General features: G+C 38.7%; 21 non-coding genes across 21 annotated transcripts; all 21 read right to left on the bottom strand.

The window, feature by feature from the left end:
* Window positions 1-834: 834 nt before the first annotated feature.
* Window positions 835-907, bottom strand: TRNAR-CCU (transfer RNA arginine (anticodon CCU)). The gene has a single exon. It is a non-coding gene; the product is annotated as a tRNA-Arg (tRNA).
* Window positions 908-1,865: 958 nt separating this feature from the next.
* Window positions 1,866-1,938, bottom strand: TRNAR-CCU (transfer RNA arginine (anticodon CCU)). Its single transcript has one exon. It is a non-coding gene; the product is annotated as a tRNA-Arg (tRNA).
* Window positions 1,939-2,187: 249 nt separating this feature from the next.
* TRNAI-UAU (transfer RNA isoleucine (anticodon UAU)) lies at window positions 2,188-2,280 on the bottom strand. The gene is given in 2 exon segments: window positions 2,188-2,223; window positions 2,243-2,280. It is a non-coding gene; the product is annotated as a tRNA-Ile (tRNA).
* A 616-nt stretch (window positions 2,281-2,896) lies between these two features.
* TRNAR-CCU (transfer RNA arginine (anticodon CCU)) lies at window positions 2,897-2,969 on the bottom strand. Its single transcript has one exon. It is a non-coding gene; the product is annotated as a tRNA-Arg (tRNA).
* A 958-nt stretch (window positions 2,970-3,927) lies between these two features.
* On the bottom strand, window positions 3,928-4,000 carry TRNAR-CCU (transfer RNA arginine (anticodon CCU)). Its single transcript has one exon. It is a non-coding gene; the product is annotated as a tRNA-Arg (tRNA).
* A 249-nt stretch (window positions 4,001-4,249) lies between these two features.
* Window positions 4,250-4,342, bottom strand: TRNAI-UAU (transfer RNA isoleucine (anticodon UAU)). Its single transcript is given in 2 exon segments — window positions 4,250-4,285; window positions 4,305-4,342. It is a non-coding gene; the product is annotated as a tRNA-Ile (tRNA).
* A 616-nt stretch (window positions 4,343-4,958) lies between these two features.
* Window positions 4,959-5,031, bottom strand: TRNAR-CCU (transfer RNA arginine (anticodon CCU)). Its single transcript has one exon. It is a non-coding gene; the product is annotated as a tRNA-Arg (tRNA).
* Window positions 5,032-5,280: 249 nt separating this feature from the next.
* Window positions 5,281-5,373, bottom strand: TRNAI-UAU (transfer RNA isoleucine (anticodon UAU)). Its single transcript is given in 2 exon segments — window positions 5,281-5,316; window positions 5,336-5,373. It is a non-coding gene; the product is annotated as a tRNA-Ile (tRNA).
* Window positions 5,374-7,021: 1,648 nt separating this feature from the next.
* On the bottom strand, window positions 7,022-7,094 carry TRNAR-CCU (transfer RNA arginine (anticodon CCU)). The gene has a single exon. It is a non-coding gene; the product is annotated as a tRNA-Arg (tRNA).
* A 958-nt stretch (window positions 7,095-8,052) lies between these two features.
* Window positions 8,053-8,125, bottom strand: TRNAR-CCU (transfer RNA arginine (anticodon CCU)). The gene has a single exon. It is a non-coding gene; the product is annotated as a tRNA-Arg (tRNA).
* A 249-nt stretch (window positions 8,126-8,374) lies between these two features.
* TRNAI-UAU (transfer RNA isoleucine (anticodon UAU)) lies at window positions 8,375-8,467 on the bottom strand. Its single transcript is given in 2 exon segments — window positions 8,375-8,410; window positions 8,430-8,467. It is a non-coding gene; the product is annotated as a tRNA-Ile (tRNA).
* Window positions 8,468-9,083: 616 nt separating this feature from the next.
* TRNAR-CCU (transfer RNA arginine (anticodon CCU)) lies at window positions 9,084-9,156 on the bottom strand. The gene has a single exon. It is a non-coding gene; the product is annotated as a tRNA-Arg (tRNA).
* Window positions 9,157-9,405: 249 nt separating this feature from the next.
* TRNAI-UAU (transfer RNA isoleucine (anticodon UAU)) lies at window positions 9,406-9,498 on the bottom strand. Its single transcript is given in 2 exon segments — window positions 9,406-9,441; window positions 9,461-9,498. It is a non-coding gene; the product is annotated as a tRNA-Ile (tRNA).
* A 1,648-nt stretch (window positions 9,499-11,146) lies between these two features.
* On the bottom strand, window positions 11,147-11,219 carry TRNAR-CCU (transfer RNA arginine (anticodon CCU)). Its single transcript has one exon. It is a non-coding gene; the product is annotated as a tRNA-Arg (tRNA).
* Window positions 11,220-12,177: 958 nt separating this feature from the next.
* On the bottom strand, window positions 12,178-12,250 carry TRNAR-CCU (transfer RNA arginine (anticodon CCU)). Its single transcript has one exon. It is a non-coding gene; the product is annotated as a tRNA-Arg (tRNA).
* A 958-nt stretch (window positions 12,251-13,208) lies between these two features.
* Window positions 13,209-13,281, bottom strand: TRNAR-CCU (transfer RNA arginine (anticodon CCU)). The gene has a single exon. It is a non-coding gene; the product is annotated as a tRNA-Arg (tRNA).
* A 249-nt stretch (window positions 13,282-13,530) lies between these two features.
* TRNAI-UAU (transfer RNA isoleucine (anticodon UAU)) lies at window positions 13,531-13,623 on the bottom strand. The gene is given in 2 exon segments: window positions 13,531-13,566; window positions 13,586-13,623. It is a non-coding gene; the product is annotated as a tRNA-Ile (tRNA).
* A 616-nt stretch (window positions 13,624-14,239) lies between these two features.
* TRNAR-CCU (transfer RNA arginine (anticodon CCU)) lies at window positions 14,240-14,312 on the bottom strand. The gene has a single exon. It is a non-coding gene; the product is annotated as a tRNA-Arg (tRNA).
* A 249-nt stretch (window positions 14,313-14,561) lies between these two features.
* Window positions 14,562-14,654, bottom strand: TRNAI-UAU (transfer RNA isoleucine (anticodon UAU)). Its single transcript is given in 2 exon segments — window positions 14,562-14,597; window positions 14,617-14,654. It is a non-coding gene; the product is annotated as a tRNA-Ile (tRNA).
* A 616-nt stretch (window positions 14,655-15,270) lies between these two features.
* TRNAR-CCU (transfer RNA arginine (anticodon CCU)) lies at window positions 15,271-15,343 on the bottom strand. The gene has a single exon. It is a non-coding gene; the product is annotated as a tRNA-Arg (tRNA).
* Window positions 15,344-15,592: 249 nt separating this feature from the next.
* Window positions 15,593-15,685, bottom strand: TRNAI-UAU (transfer RNA isoleucine (anticodon UAU)). Its single transcript is given in 2 exon segments — window positions 15,593-15,628; window positions 15,648-15,685. It is a non-coding gene; the product is annotated as a tRNA-Ile (tRNA).
* Between the last annotated feature and the right edge of the window lie 324 nt (window positions 15,686-16,009).

Below are 16,009 nucleotides of genomic sequence, written 5' to 3' on the forward strand. Positions count from 1 at the left end.
AAGCCAGAAGACATGAAAGCAAAAGAACTAGGCACGTTTCCCCAATGATCATGTTTTGATGCGATTGTGAACCATGAGAGACTTTCTTTGGCAATTGACAAAAATGGATGAAAAGAGGAAAACAATGCTCCAGGTGAGGCTCGAACTCACAACCTCGGCATTGCTCAACAGTTACTGCTTTATAAGTACCGCGTGCTGACCGATTGCGCCACTGGAGCTCTGCTCGGTGTCAGGAAGCTTGCCTTTTTTGCGTCTGTTTCCGAAACCAGTAAACTATGGGAATGTTTGAAGTTAGGAGGCTCTTATAGTATTATACTTCAAGTCATGCATTTCCATTTTTTTTATAAAATGAAGTCATACTCCCTACTTTGCTAGCAGGTTTTTTGTTGAAACTGAAATTCCAAATGTTCTCAGGGTGTTATACGTTTACTAAGAATTTTGAACTCTAAATGTGTACCAATTAACAGAAGAATATCATCGTGTTTTATTAAATCAAAAGTCGCTATGCTTGCTAATCATTCAGTTGAAAACTTTTCTGTATCTGGATTGTTGTTCACTGTGAATGTGTTTGTGTTGCGGCATAAATGAATAGTAAATGAGTGTATTTTGATTTGACTGTATAACGGAAATGACTGACCCTTTCAAAGCAGTGGAAATGCATGGCGATTCTTGGGACTTAAAGTTGTCATTGTATGTTTAATGTGCTATCAGAATTCCCAAGATCTTTTGAACAAGCATATGGGACAATTAAGAAATGAAGAAGACGGTTGAGCACTTTAAATCTGGAAGTAAAATAGAGCATGTGTGTGTGCTTTGGTAATCAACAGCCTCAAACACCCCAGATGGGACTCGAACCCACAATCCCTGGCTTAGGAGGCCAGTGCCTTATCCAGTAGGCCACTGGGGCTGAACGAGATATAGCTGAGCACTTAGTTTTTTTTTCTTTTCCAAACAAATCAGTTACTACAATTTGATTTCTAAGAAATGTTCTTGTTTGCAAACTGCAAACTATCTGAAAAACATGGGTGCAGAAGCCAGAAGACATGAAAGCAAAAGAACTAGGCACGTTTCCCCAATGATCATGTTTTGATGCGATTGTGAACCATGAGAGACTTTCTTTGGCAATTGACAAAAATGGATGAAAAGAGGAAAACAATGCTCCAGGTGAGGCTCGAACTCACAACCTCGGCATTGCTCAACAGTTACTGCTTTATAAGTACCGCGTGCTGACCGATTGCGCCACTGGAGCTCTGCTTGGTGTCAGGAAGCTTGCCTTTTTTGCGTCTGTTTCCGAAACCAGTAAACTATGGGAATGTTTGAAGTTAGGAGGCTCTTATAGTATTATACTTCAAGTCATGCATTTCCATTTTTTTTATAAAATGAAGTCATACTCCCTACTTTGCTAGCAGGTTTTTTGTTGAAACTGAAATTCCAAATGTTCTCAGGGTGTTATACGTTTACTAAGAATTTTGAACTCTAAATGTGTACCAATTAACAGAAGAATATCATCGTGTTTTATTAAATCAAAAGTCGCTATGCTTGCTAATCATTCAGTTGAAAACTTTTCTGTATCTGGATTGTTGTTCACTGTGAATGTGTTTGTGTTGCGGCATAAATGAATAGTAAATGAGTGTATTTTGATTTGACTGTATAACGGAAATGACTGACCCTTTCAAAGCAGTGGAAATGCATGGCGATTCTTGGGACTTAAAGTTGTCATTGTATGTTTAATGTGCTATCAGAATTCCCAAGATCTTTTGAACAAGCATATGGGACAATTAAGAAATGAAGAAGACGGTTGAGCACTTTAAATCTGGAAGTAAAATAGAGCATGTGTGTGTGCTTTGGTAATCAACAGCCTCAAACACCCCAGATGGGACTCGAACCCACAATCCCTGGCTTAGGAGGCCAGTGCCTTATCCAGTAGGCCACTGGGGCTGAACGAGATATAGCTGAGCACTTAGTTTTTTTTTCTTTTCCAAACAAATCAGTTACTACAATTTGATTTCTAAGAAATGTTCTTGTTTGCAAACTGCAAACTATCTGAAAAACATGGGTGCAGAAGCCAGAAGACATGAAAGCAAAAGAACTAGGCACGTTTCCCCAATGATCATGTTTTGATGCGATGGTGAACCATGAGAGACTTTCTTTGGCAATTGACAAAAATGGATGAAAAGAGGAAAACAATGCTCCAGGTGAGGCTCGAACTCACAACCTCGGCATTGCTCAACAGTTACTGCTTTATAAGTACCGCGCGCTGACCGATTGCGCCACTGGAGCTCTGCCTGGTGTCTGGAAGCTTGCCTTTTTTGCATCTGTTTCCGAAACCAGTAAACTATGGGAATGTTTGAAGTTAGGAGGCTCTTATAGTATTATACTTCAAGTCATGCATTTCCATTTTTTTTATAAAATGAAGTCATACTCTCTACTTTGCTAGCAGGTTTTTTGTTGAAACTGAAATTCCAAATGTTCTCATGGTGTTATACGTTTACTAAGAATTTTGAACTCTAAATGTGTACCAATTAACAGAAGAATATCATCGTGTTTTATTAAATCAAAAGTCGCTATGCTTGCTAATCATTCAGTTGAAAACTTTTCTGTATCTGGATTGTTGTTCACTGTGAATGTGTTTGTGTTGCGGCATAAATGAATAGTAAATGAGTGTATTTTGATTTGACTGTATAACGGAAATGACTGACCCTTTCAAAGCAGTGGAAATGCATGGCGATTCTTGGGACTTAAAGTTGTCATTGTATGTTTAATGTGCTATCAGAATTCCCAAGATCTTTTGAACAAGCATATGGGACCATTAAGAAATGAAGAAGATGGTTGAGCACTTTAAATCTGGAAGTAAAATAGAGCATGTGTGTGTGCTTTGGTAATCAACAGCCTCAAACACCCCAGATGGGACTCGAACCCACAATACCTGGCTTAGGAGGCCAGTGCCTTATCCATTAGGCCACTGGGGCTGAACGAGATATAGCTGAGCACTTAGTTTTTTTTTCTTTTCCAAACAAATCAGTTACTACAATTTGATTTCTAAGAAATGTTCTTGTTTGCAAACTGCAAACTATCTGAAAAACATGGGTGCAGAAGCCAGAAGACATGAAAGCAAAAGAACTAGGCACGTTTCCCCAATGATCATGTTTTGATGCGATTGTGAACCATGAGAGACTTTCTTTGGCAATTGACAAAAATGGATGAAAAGAGGAAAACAATGCTCCAGGTGAGGCTCGAACTCACAACCTCGGCATTGCTCAACAGTTACTGCTTTATAAGTACCGCGTGCTGACCGATTGCGCCACTGGAGCTCTGCTTGGTGTCTGGAAGCTTGCCTTTTTTGCGTCTGTTTCCGAAACCAGTAAACTATGGGAATGTTTGAAGTTAGGAGGCTCTTATAGTATTATACTTCAAGTCATGCATTTCCATTTTTTTTATAAAATGAAGTCATACTCCCTACTTTGCTAGCAGGTTTTTTGTTGAAACTGAAATTCCAAATGTTCTCAGGGTGTTATACGTTTACTAAGAATTTTGAACTCTAAATGTGTACCAATTAACAGAAGAATATCATCGTGTTTTATTAAATCAAAGGTCGCTATGCTTGCTAATCATTCAGTTGAAAACTTTTCTGTATCTGGATTGTTGTTCACTGTGAATGTGTTTGTGTTGCGGCATAAATGAATAGTAAATGAGTGTATTTTGATTTGACTGTATAACGGAAATGACTGACCCTTTCAAAGCAGTGGAAATGCATGGCGATTCTTGGGACTTAAAGTTGTCATTGTATGTTTAATGTGCTATCAGAATTCCCAAGATCTTTTGAACAAGCATATGGGACAATTAAGAAATGAAGAAGACGGTTGAGCACTTTAAATCTGGAAGTAAAATAGAGCATGTGTGTGTGCTTTGGTAATCAACAGCCTCAAACACCCCAGATGGGACTCGAACCCACAATACCTGGCTTAGGAGGCCAGTGCCTTATCCATTAGGCCACTGGGGCTGAACGAGATATAGCTGAGCACTTAGTTTTTTTTTCTTTTCCAAACAAATCAGTTACTACAATTTGATTTCTAAGAAATGTTCTTGTTTGCAAACTGCAAACTATCTGAAAAACATGGGTGCAGAAGCCAGAAGACATGAAAGCAAAAGAACTAGGCACGTTTCCCCAATGATCATGTTTTGATGCGATGGTGAACCATGAGAGACTTTCTTTGGCAATTGACAAAAATGGATGAAAAGAGGAAAACAATGCTCCAGGTGAGGCTCGAACTCACAACCTCGGCATTGCTCAACAGTTACTGCTTTATAAGTACCGCACGCTGACCGATTGCGCCACTGGAGCTCTGCTTGGTGTCTGGAAGCTTGCCTTTTTTGCGTCTGTTTCCGAAACCAGTAAACTATGGGAATGTTTGAAGTTAGGAGGCTCTTATAGTATTATACTTCAAGTCATGCATTTCCATTTATTTTATAAAATGAAGTCATACTCTCTACTTTGCTAGCAGGTTTTTTGTTGAAACTGAAATTCCAAATGTTCTCATGGTGTTATACGTTTACTAAGAATTTTGAACTCTAAATGTGTACCAATTAACAGAAGAATATCATCGTGTTTTATTAAATCAAAAGTCGCTATGCTTGCTAATCATTCAGTTGAAAACTTTTCTGTATCTGGATTGTTGTTCACTGTGAATGTGTTTGTGTTGCGGCATAAATGAATAGTAAATGAGTGTATTTTGATTTGACTGTATAACGGAAATGACTGACCCTTTCAAAGCAGTGGAAATGCATGGCGATTCTTGGGACTTAAAGTTGTCATTGTATGTTTAATGTGCTATCAGAATTCCCAAGATCTTTTGAACAAGCATATGGGACCATTAAGAAATGAAGAAGACGGTTGAGCACTTTAAATCTGGAAGTAAAATAGAGCATGTGTGTGTGCTTTGGTAATCAACAGCCTCAAACACCCCAGATGGGACTCGAACCCACAATCCCTGGCTTAGGAGGCCAGTGCCTTATCCAGTAGGCCACTGGGGCTGAACGAGATATAGCTGAGCACTTAGTTTTTTTTTCTTTTCCAAACAAATCAGTTACTACAATTTGATTTCTAAGAAATGTTCTTGTTTGCAAACTGCAAACTATCTGAAAAACATGGGTGCAGAAGCCAGAAGACATGAAAGCAAAAGAACTAGGCACGTTTCCCCAATGATCATGTTTTGATGCGATGGTGAACCATGAGAGACTTTCTTTGGCAATTGACAAAAATGGATGAAAAGAGGAAAACAATGCTCCAGGTGAGGCTCGAACTCACAACCTCGGCATTGCTCAACAGTTACTGCTTTATAAGTACCGCGCGCTGACCGATTGCGCCACTGGAGCTCTGCCTGGTGTCTGGAAGCTTGCCTTTTTTGCGTCTGTTTCCGAAACCAGTAAACTATGGGAATGTTTGAAGTTAGGAGGCTCTTATAGTATTATACTTCAAGTCATGCATTTCCATTTTTTTTATAAAATGAAGTCATACTCTCTACTTTGCTAGCAGGTTTTTTGTTGAAACTGAAATTCCAAATGTTCTCATGGTGTTATACCTTTACTAAGAATTTTGAACTCTAAATGTGTACCAATTAACAGAAGAATATCATCGTGTTTTATTAAATCAAAAGTCGCTATGCTTGCTAATCATTCAGTTGAAAACTTTTCTGTATCTGGATTGTTGTTCACTGTGAATGTGTTTGTGTTGCGGCATAAATGAATAGTAAATGAGTGTATTTTGATTTGACTGTATAACGGAAATGACTGACCCTTTCAAAGCAGTGGAAATGCATGGCGATTCTTGGGACTTAAAGTTGTCATTGTATGTTTAATGTGCTATCAGAATTCCCAAGATCTTTTGAACAAGCATATGGGACCATTAAGAAATGAAGAAGACGGTTGAGCACTTTAAATCTGCAAGTAAAATAGAGCATGTGTGTGTGCTTTGGTAATCAACAGCCTCAAACACCCCAGATGGGACTCGAACCCACAATCCCTGGTTTAGGAGGCCAGTGCCTTATCCAGTAGGCCACTGGGGCTGAACGAGATATAGCTGAGCACTTAGTTTTTTTTTCTTTTCCAAACAAATCAGTTACTACAATTTGATTTCTAAGAAATGTTCTTGTTTGCAAACTGCAAACTATCTGAAAAACATGGGTGCAGAAGCCAGAAGACATGAAAGCAAAAGAACTAGGCACGTTTCCCCAATGATCATGTTTTGATGCGATGGTGAACCATGAGAGACTTTCTTTGGCAATTGACAAAAATGGATGAAAAGAGGAAAACAATGCTCCAGGTGAGGCTCGAACTCACAACCTCGGCATTGCTCAACAGTTACTGCTTTATAAGTACCGCGTGCTGACCGATTGCGCCACTGGAGCTCTGCTTGGTGTCTGGAAGCTTGCCTTTTTTGCGTCTGTTTCCGAAACCAGTAAACTATGGGAATGTTTGAAGTTAGGAGGCTCTTATAGTATTATACTTCAAGTCATGCATTTCCATTTTTTTTATAAAATGAAGTCATACTCTCTACTTTGCTAGCAGGTTTTTTGTTGAAACTGAAATTCCAAATGTTCTCAGGGTGTTATACGTTTACTAAGAATTTTGAACTCTAAATGTGTACCAATTAACAGAAGAATATCATCGTGTTTTATTAAATCAAAAGTCGCTATGTTTGCTAATCATTCAGTTGAAAACTTTTCTGTATCTGGATTGTTGTTCACTGTGAATGTGTTTGTGTTGCGGCATAAATGAATAGTAAATGAGTGTATTTTGATTTGACTGTATAACGGAAATGACTGACCCTTTCAAAGCAGTGGAAATGCATGGCGATTCTTGGGACTTAAAGTTGTCATTGTATGTTTAATGTGCTATCAGAATTCCCAAGATTTTTTTGAACAAGCATATGGGACCATTAAGAAATGAAGAAGACGGTTGAGCACTTTAAATCTGGAAGTAAAATAGAGCATGTGTGTGTGCTTTGGTAATCAACAGCCTCAAACACCCCAGATGGGACTCGAACCCACAATCCCTGGCTTAGGAGGCCAGTGCCTTATCCAGTAGGCCACTGGGGCTGAACGAGATATAGCTGAGCACTTAGTTTTTTTTTCTTTTCCAAACAAATCAGTTACTACAATTTGATTTCTAAGAAATGTTCTTGTTTGCAAACTGCAAACTATCTGAAAAACATGGGTGCAGAAGCCAGAAGACATGAAAGCAAAAGAACTAGGCACGTTTCCCCAATGATCATGTTTTGATGCGATTGTGAACCATGAGAGACTTTCTTTGGCAATTGACAAAAATGGATGAAAAGAGGAAAACAATGCTCCAGGTGAGGCTCGAACTCACAACCTCGGCATTGCTCAACAGTTACTGCTTTATAAGTACCGCGTGCTGACCGATTGCGCCACTGGAGCTCTGCTTGGTGTCAGGAAGCTTGCCTTTTTTGCGTCTGTTTCCGAAACCAGTAAACTATGGGAATGTTTGAAGTTAGGAGGCTCTTATAGTATTATACTTCAAGTCATGCATTTCCATTTTTTTTATAAAATGAAGTCATACTCCCTACTTTGCTAGCAGGTTTTTTGTTGAAACTGAAATTCCAAATGTTCTCAGGGTGTTATACGTTTACTAAGAATTTTGAACTCTAAATGTGTACCAATTAACAGAAGAATATCATCGTGTTTTATTAAATCAAAAGTCGCTATGCTTGCTAATCATTCAGTTGAAAACTTTTCTGTATCTGGATTGTTGTTCACTGTGAATGTGTTTGTGTTGCGGCATAAATGAATAGTAAATGAGTGTATTTTGATTTGACTGTATAACGGAAATGACTGACCCTTTCAAAGCAGTGGAAATGCATGGCGATTCTTGGGACTTAAAGTTGTCATTGTATGTTTAATGTGCTATCAGAATTCCCAAGATCTTTTGAACAAGCATATGGGACCATTAAGAAATGAAGAAGATGGTTGAGCACTTTAAATCTGGAAGTAAAATAGAGCATGTGTGTGTGCTTTGGTAATCAACAGCCTCAAACACCCCAGATGGGACTCGAACCCACAATACCTGGCTTAGGAGGCCAGTGCCTTATCCATTAGGCCACTGGGGCTGAACGAGATATAGCTGAGCACTTAGTTTTTTTTTCTTTTCCAAACAAATCAGTTACTACAATTTGATTTCTAAGAAATGTTCTTGTTTGCAAACTGCAAACTATCTGAAAAACATGGGTGCAGAAGCCAGAAGACATGAAAGCAAAAGAACTAGGCACGTTTCCCCAATGATCATGTTTTGATGCGATGGTGAACCATGAGAGACTTTCTTTGGCAATTGACAAAAATGGATGAAAAGAGGAAAACAATGCTCCAGGTGAGGCTCGAACTCACAACCTCGGCATTGCTCAACAGTTACTGCTTTATAAGTACCGCACGCTGACCGATTGCGCCACTGGAGCTCTGCTTGGTGTCTGGAAGCTTGCCTTTTTTGCGTCTGTTTCCGAAACCAGTAAACTATGGGAATGTTTGAAGTTAGGAGGCTCTTATAGTATTATACTTCAAGTCATGCATTTCCATTTATTTTATAAAATGAAGTCATACTCTCTACTTTGCTAGCAGGTTTTTTGTTGAAACTGAAATTCCAAATGTTCTCATGGTGTTATACGTTTACTAAGAATTTTGAACTCTAAATGTGTACCAATTAACAGAAGAATATCATCGTGTTTTATTAAATCAAAAGTCGCTATGCTTGCTAATCATTCAGTTGAAAACTTTTCTGTATCTGGATTGTTGTTCACTGTGAATGTGTTTGTGTTGCGGCATAAATGAATAGTAAATGAGTGTATTTTGATTTGACTGTATAACGGAAATGACTGACCCTTTCAAAGCAGTGGAAATGCATGGCGATTCTTGGGACTTAAAGTTGTCATTGTATGTTTAATGTGCTATCAGAATTCCCAAGATCTTTTGAACAAGCATATGGGACCATTAAGAAATGAAGAAGACGGTTGAGCACTTTAAATCTGGAAGTAAAATAGAGCATGTGTGTGTGCTTTGGTAATCAACAGCCTCAAACACCCCAGATGGGACTCGAACCCACAATCCCTGGCTTAGGAGGCCAGTGCCTTATCCAGTAGGCCACTGGGGCTGAACGAGATATAGCTGAGCACTTAGTTTTTTTTTCTTTTCCAAACAAATCAGTTACTACAATTTGATTTCTAAGAAATGTTCTTGTTTGCAAACTGCAAACTATCTGAAAAACATGGGTGCAGAAGCCAGAAGACATGAAAGCAAAAGAACTAGGCACGTTTCCCCAATGATCATGTTTTGATGCGATGGTGAACCATGAGAGACTTTCTTTGGCAATTGACAAAAATGGATGAAAAGAGGAAAACAATGCTCCAGGTGAGGCTCGAACTCACAACCTCGGCATTGCTCAACAGTTACTGCTTTATAAGTACCGCGCGCTGACCGATTGCGCCACTGGAGCTCTGCCTGGTGTCTGGAAGCTTGCCTTTTTTGCGTCTGTTTCCGAAACCAGTAAACTATGGGAATGTTTGAAGTTAGGAGGCTCTTATAGTATTATACTTCAAGTCATGCATTTCCATTTTTTTTATAAAATGAAGTCATACTCTCTACTTTGCTAGCAGGTTTTTTGTTGAAACTGAAATTCCAAATGTTCTCATGGTGTTATACCTTTACTAAGAATTTTGAACTCTAAATGTGTACCAATTAACAGAAGAATATCATCGTGTTTTATTAAATCAAAAGTCGCTATGCTTGCTAATCATTCAGTTGAAAACTTTTCTGTATCTGGATTGTTGTTCACTGTGAATGTGTTTGTGTTGCGGCATAAATGAATAGTAAATGAGTGTATTTTGATTTGACTGTATAACGGAAATGACTGACCCTTTCAAAGCAGTGGAAATGCATGGCGATTCTTGGGACTTAAAGTTGTCATTGTATGTTTAATGTGCTATCAGAATTCCCAAGATCTTTTGAACAAGCATATGGGACCATTAAGAAATGAAGAAGACGGTTGAGCACTTTAAATCTGCAAGTAAAATAGAGCATGTGTGTGTGCTTTGGTAATCAACAGCCTCAAACACCCCAGATGGGACTCGAACCCACAATCCCTGGTTTAGGAGGCCAGTGCCTTATCCAGTAGGCCACTGGGGCTGAACGAGATATAGCTGAGCACTTAGTTTTTTTTTCTTTTCCAAACAAATCAGTTACTACAATTTGATTTCTAAGAAATGTTCTTGTTTGCAAACTGCAAACTATCTGAAAAACATGGGTGCAGAAGCCAGAAGACATGAAAGCAAAAGAACTAGGCACGTTTCCCCAATGATCATGTTTTGATGCGATGGTGAACCATGAGAGACTTTCTTTGGCAATTGACAAAAATGGATGAAAAGAGGAAAACAATGCTCCAGGTGAGGCTCGAACTCACAACCTCGGCATTGCTCAACAGTTACTGCTTTATAAGTACCGCGTGCTGACCGATTGCGCCACTGGAGCTCTGCTTGGTGTCTGGAAGCTTGCCTTTTTTGCGTCTGTTTCCGAAACCAGTAAACTATGGGAATGTTTGAAGTTAGGAGGCTCTTATAGTATTATACTTCAAGTCATGCATTTCCATTTTTTTTATAAAATGAAGTCATACTCTCTACTTTGCTAGCAGGTTTTTTGTTGAAACTGAAATTCCAAATGTTCTCAGGGTGTTATACGTTTACTAAGAATTTTGAACTCTAAATGTGTACCAATTAACAGAAGAATATCATCGTGTTTTATTAAATCAAAAGTCGCTATGTTTGCTAATCATTCAGTTGAAAACTTTTCTGTATCTGGATTGTTGTTCACTGTGAATGTGTTTGTGTTGCGGCATAAATGAATAGTAAATGAGTGTATTTTGATTTGACTGTATAACGGAAATGACTGACCCTTTCAAAGCAGTGGAAATGCATGGCGATTCTTGGGACTTAAAGTTGTCATTGTATGTTTAATGTGCTATCAGAATTCCCAAGATTTTTTTGAACAAGCATATGGGACCATTAAGAAATGAAGAAGACGGTTGAGCACTTTAAATCTGGAAGTAAAATAGAGCATGTGTGTGTGCTTTGGTAATCAACAGCCTCAAACACCCCAGATGGGACTCGAACCCACAATCCCTGGCTTAGGAGGCCAGTGCCTTATCCAGTAGGCCACTGGGGCTGAACGAGATATAGCTGAGCACTTAGTTTTTTTTTCTTTTCCAAACAAATCAGTTACTACAATTTGATTTCTAAGAAATGTTCTTGTTTGCAAACTGCAAACTATCTGAAAAACATGGGTGCAGAAGCCAGAAGACATGAAAGCAAAAGAACTAGGCACGTTTCCCCAATGATCATGTTTTGATGCGATTGTGAACCATGAGAGACTTTCTTTGGCAATTGACAAAAATGGATGAAAAGAGGAAAACAATGCTCCAGGTGAGGCTCGAACTCACAACCTCGGCATTGCTCAACAGTTACTGCTTTATAAGTACCGCGTGCTGACCGATTGCGCCACTGGAGCTCTGCTTGGTGTCAGGAAGCTTGCCTTTTTTGCGTCTGTTTCCGAAACCAGTAAACTATGGGAATGTTTGAAGTTAGGAGGCTCTTATAGTATTATACTTCAAGTCATGCATTTCCATTTTTTTTATAAAATGAAGTCATACTCCCTACTTTGCTAGCAGGTTTTTTGTTGAAACTGAAATTCCAAATGTTCTCAGGGTGTTATACGTTTACTAAGAATTTTGAACTCTAAATGTGTACCAATTAACAGAAGAATATCATCGTGTTTTATTAAATCAAAAGTCGCTATGCTTGCTAATCATTCAGTTGAAAACTTTTCTGTATCTGGATTGTTGTTCACTGTGAATGTGTTTGTGTTGCGGCATAAATGAATAGTAAATGAGTGTATTTTGATTTGACTGTATAACGGAAATGACTGACCCTTTCAAAGCAGTGGAAATGCATGGCGATTCTTGGGACTTAAAGTTGTCATTGTATGTTTAATGTGCTATCAGAATTCCCAAGATCTTTTGAACAAGCATATGGGACAATTAAGAAATGAAGAAGACGGTTGAGCACTTTAAATCTGGAAGTAAAATAGAGCATGTGTGTGTGCTTTGGTAATCAACAGCCTCAAACACCCCAGATGGGACTCGAACCCACAATCCCTGGCTTAGGAGGCCAGTGCCTTATCCAGTAGGCCACTGGGGCTGAACGAGATATAGCTGAGCACTTAGTTTTTTTTTCTTTTCCAAACAAATCAGTTACTACAATTTGATTTCTAAGAAATGTTCTTGTTTGCAAACTGCAAACTATCTGAAAAACATGGGTGCAGAAGCCAGAAGACATGAAAGCAAAAGAACTAGGCACGTTTCCCCAATGATCATGTTTTGATGCGATTGTGAACCATGAGAGACTTTCTTTGGCAATTGACAAAAATGGATGAAAAGAGGAAAACAATGCTCCAGGTGAGGCTCGAACTCACAACCTCGGCATTGCTCAACAGTTACTGCTTTATAAGTACCGCGTGCTGACCGATTGCGCCACTGGAGCTCTGCTTGGTGTCAGGAAGCTTGCCTTTTTTGCGTCTGTTTCCGAAACCAGTAAACTATGGGAATGTTTGAAGTTAGGAGGCTCTTATAGTATTATACTTCAAGTCATGCATTTCCATTTTTTTTATAAAATGAAGTCATACTCCCTACTTTGCTAGCAGGTTTTTTGTTGAAACTGAAATTCCAAATGTTCTCAGGGTGTTATACGTTTACTAAGAATTTTGAACTCTAAATGTGTACCAATTAACAGAAGAATATCATCGTGTTTTATTAAATCAAAAGTCGCTATGCTTGCTAATCATTCAGTTGAAAACTTTTCTGTATCTGGATTGTTGTTCACTGTGAATGTGTTTGTGTTGCGGCATAAATGAATAGTAAATGAGTGTATTTTGATTTGACTGTATAACGGAAATGACTGACCCTTTCAAAGCAGTGGAAATGCATGGCGATTCTTGGGACTTAAAGTTGTCATTGTATGTTTAATGTGCTATCAGAATTCCCAAGATCTTTTGAACAAGCATATGGGACAATTAAGAAATGAAGAAGACGGTTGAGCACTTTAAATCTGGAAGTAAAATAGAGCATGTGTGTGTGCTTTGGTAATCAACAGCCTCAAACACCCCAGATGGGACTCGAACCCACAATCCCTGGCTTAGGAGGCCAGTGCCTTATCCAGTAGGCCACTGGGGCTGAACGAGATATAGCTGAGCACTTAGTTTTTTTTTCTTTTCCAAACAAATCAGTTACTACAATTTGATTTCTAAGAAATGTTCTTGTTTGCAAACTGCAAACTATCTGAAAAACATGGGTGCAGAAGCCAGAAGACATGAAAGCAAAAGAACTAGGCACGTTTCCCCAATGATCATGTTTTGATGCGATGGTGAACCATGAGAGACTTTCTTTGGCAATTGACAAAAATGGATGAAAAGAGGAAAACAATGCTCCAGGTGAGGCTCGAACTCACAACCTCGGCATTGCTCAACAGTTACTGCTTTATAAGTACCGCGCGCTGACCGATTGCGCCACTGGAGCTCTGCCTGGTGTCTGGAAGCTTGCCTTTTTTGCGTCTGTTTCCGAAACCAGTAAACTATGGGAATGTTTGAAGTTAGGAGGCTCTTATAGTATTATACTTCAAGTCATGCATTTCCATTTTTTTTATAAAATGAAGTCATACTCTCTACTTTGCTAGCAGGTTTTTTGTTGAAACTGAAATTCCAAATGTTCTCATGGTGTTATACGTTTACTAAGAATTTTGAACTCTAAATGTGTACCAATTAACAGAAGAATATCATCGTGTTTTATTAAATCAAAAGTCGCTATGCTTGCTAATCATTCAGTTGAAAACTTTTCTGTATCTGGATTGTTGTTCACTGTGAATGTGTTTGTGTTGCGGCATAAATGAATAGTAAATGAGTGTATTTTGATTTGACTGTATAACGGAAATGACTGACCCTTTCAAAGCAGTGGAAATGCATGGCGATTCTTGGGACTTAAAGTTGTCATTGTATGTTTAATGTGCTATCAGAATTCCCAAGATCTTTTGAACAAGCATATGGGACCATTAAGAAATGAAGAAGATGGTTGAGCACTTTAAATCTGGAAGTAAAATAGAGCATGTGTGTGTGCTTTGGTAATCAACAGCCTCAAACACCCCAGATGGGACTCGAACCCACAATACCTGGCTTAGGAGGCCAGTGCCTTATCCATTAGGCCACTGGGGCTGAACGAGATATAGCTGAGCACTTAGTTTTTTTTTCTTTTCCAAACAAATCAGTTACTACAATTTGATTTCTAAGAAATGTTCTTGTTTGCAAACTGCAAACTATCTGAAAAACATGGGTGCAGAAGCCAGAAGACATGAAAGCAAAAGAACTAGGCACGTTTCCCCAATGATCATGTTTTGATGCGATGGTGAACCATGAGAGACTTTCTTTGGCAATTGACAAAAATGGATGAAAAGAGGAAAACAATGCTCCAGGTGAGGCTCGAACTCACAACCTCGGCATTGCTCAACAGTTACTGCTTTATAAGTACCGCGCGCTGACCGATTGCGCCACTGGAGCTCTGCCTGGTGTCTGGAAGCTTGCCTTTTTTGCGTCTGTTTCCGAAACCAGTAAACTATGGGAATGTTTGAAGTTAGGAGGCTCTTATAGTATTATACTTCAAGTCATGCATTTCCATTTTTTTTATAAAATGAAGTCATACTCTCTACTTTGCTAGCAGGTTTTTTGTTGAAACTGAAATTCCAAATGTTCTCATGGTGTTATACGTTTACTAAGAATTTTGAACTCTAAATGTGTACCAATTAACAGAAGAATATCATCGTGTTTTATTAAATCAAAAGTCGCTATGCTTGCTAATCATTCAGTTGAAAACTTTTCTGTATCTGGATTGTTGTTCACTGTGAATGTGTTTGTGTTGCGGCATAAATGAATAGTAAATGAGTGTATTTTGATTTGACTGTATAACGGAAATGACTGACCCTTTCAAAGCAGTGGAAATGCATGGCGATTCTTGGGACTTAAAGTTGTCATTGTATGTTTAATGTGCTATCAGAATTCCCAAGATCTTTTGAACAAGCATATGGGACCATTAAGAAATGAAGAAGATGGTTGAGCACTTTAAATCTGGAAGTAAAATAGAGCATGTGTGTGTGCTTTGGTAATCAACAGCCTCAAACACCCCAGATGGGACTCGAACCCACAATACCTGGCTTAGGAGGCCAGTGCCTTATCCATTAGGCCACTGGGGCTGAACGAGATATAGCTGAGCACTTAGTTTTTTTTTCTTTTCCAAACAAATCAGTTACTACAATTTGATTTCTAAGAAATGTTCTTGTTTGCAAACTGCAAACTATCTGAAAAACATCGGTGCAGAAGCCAGAAGACATGAAAGCAAAAGAACTAGGCACGTTTCCCCAATGATCATGTTTTGATGCGATGGTGAACCATGAGAGACTTTCTTTGGCAATTGACAAAAATGGATGAAAAGAGGAAAACAATGCTCCAGGTGAGGCTCGAACTCACAACCTCGGCATTGCTCAACAGTTACTGCTTTATAAGTACCGCACGCTGACCGATTGCGCCACTGGAGCTCTGCTTGGTGTCTGGAAGCTTGCCTTTTTTGCGTCTGTTTCCGAAACCAGTAAACTATGGGAATGTTTGAAGTTAGGAGGCTCTTATAGTATTATACTTCAAGTCATGCATTTCCATTTATTTTATAAAATGAAGTCATACTCTCTACTTTGCTAGCAGGTTTTTTGTTGAAACTGAAATTCCAAATGTTCTCATGGTGTTATACGTTTACTAAGAATTTTGAACTCTAAATGTGTACCAATTAACAGAAGAATATCATTGTGTTTTATTAAATCAAAAGTCGCTATGCTTGCTAATCATTCAGTTGAAAACTTTTCTGTATC

Source organism: Engystomops pustulosus, chromosome 4 (genome assembly GCF_040894005.1).
Source record: "Engystomops pustulosus chromosome 4, aEngPut4.maternal, whole genome shotgun sequence".
Lineage (NCBI taxonomy): Eukaryota > Metazoa > Chordata > Amphibia > Anura > Leptodactylidae > Engystomops > Engystomops pustulosus.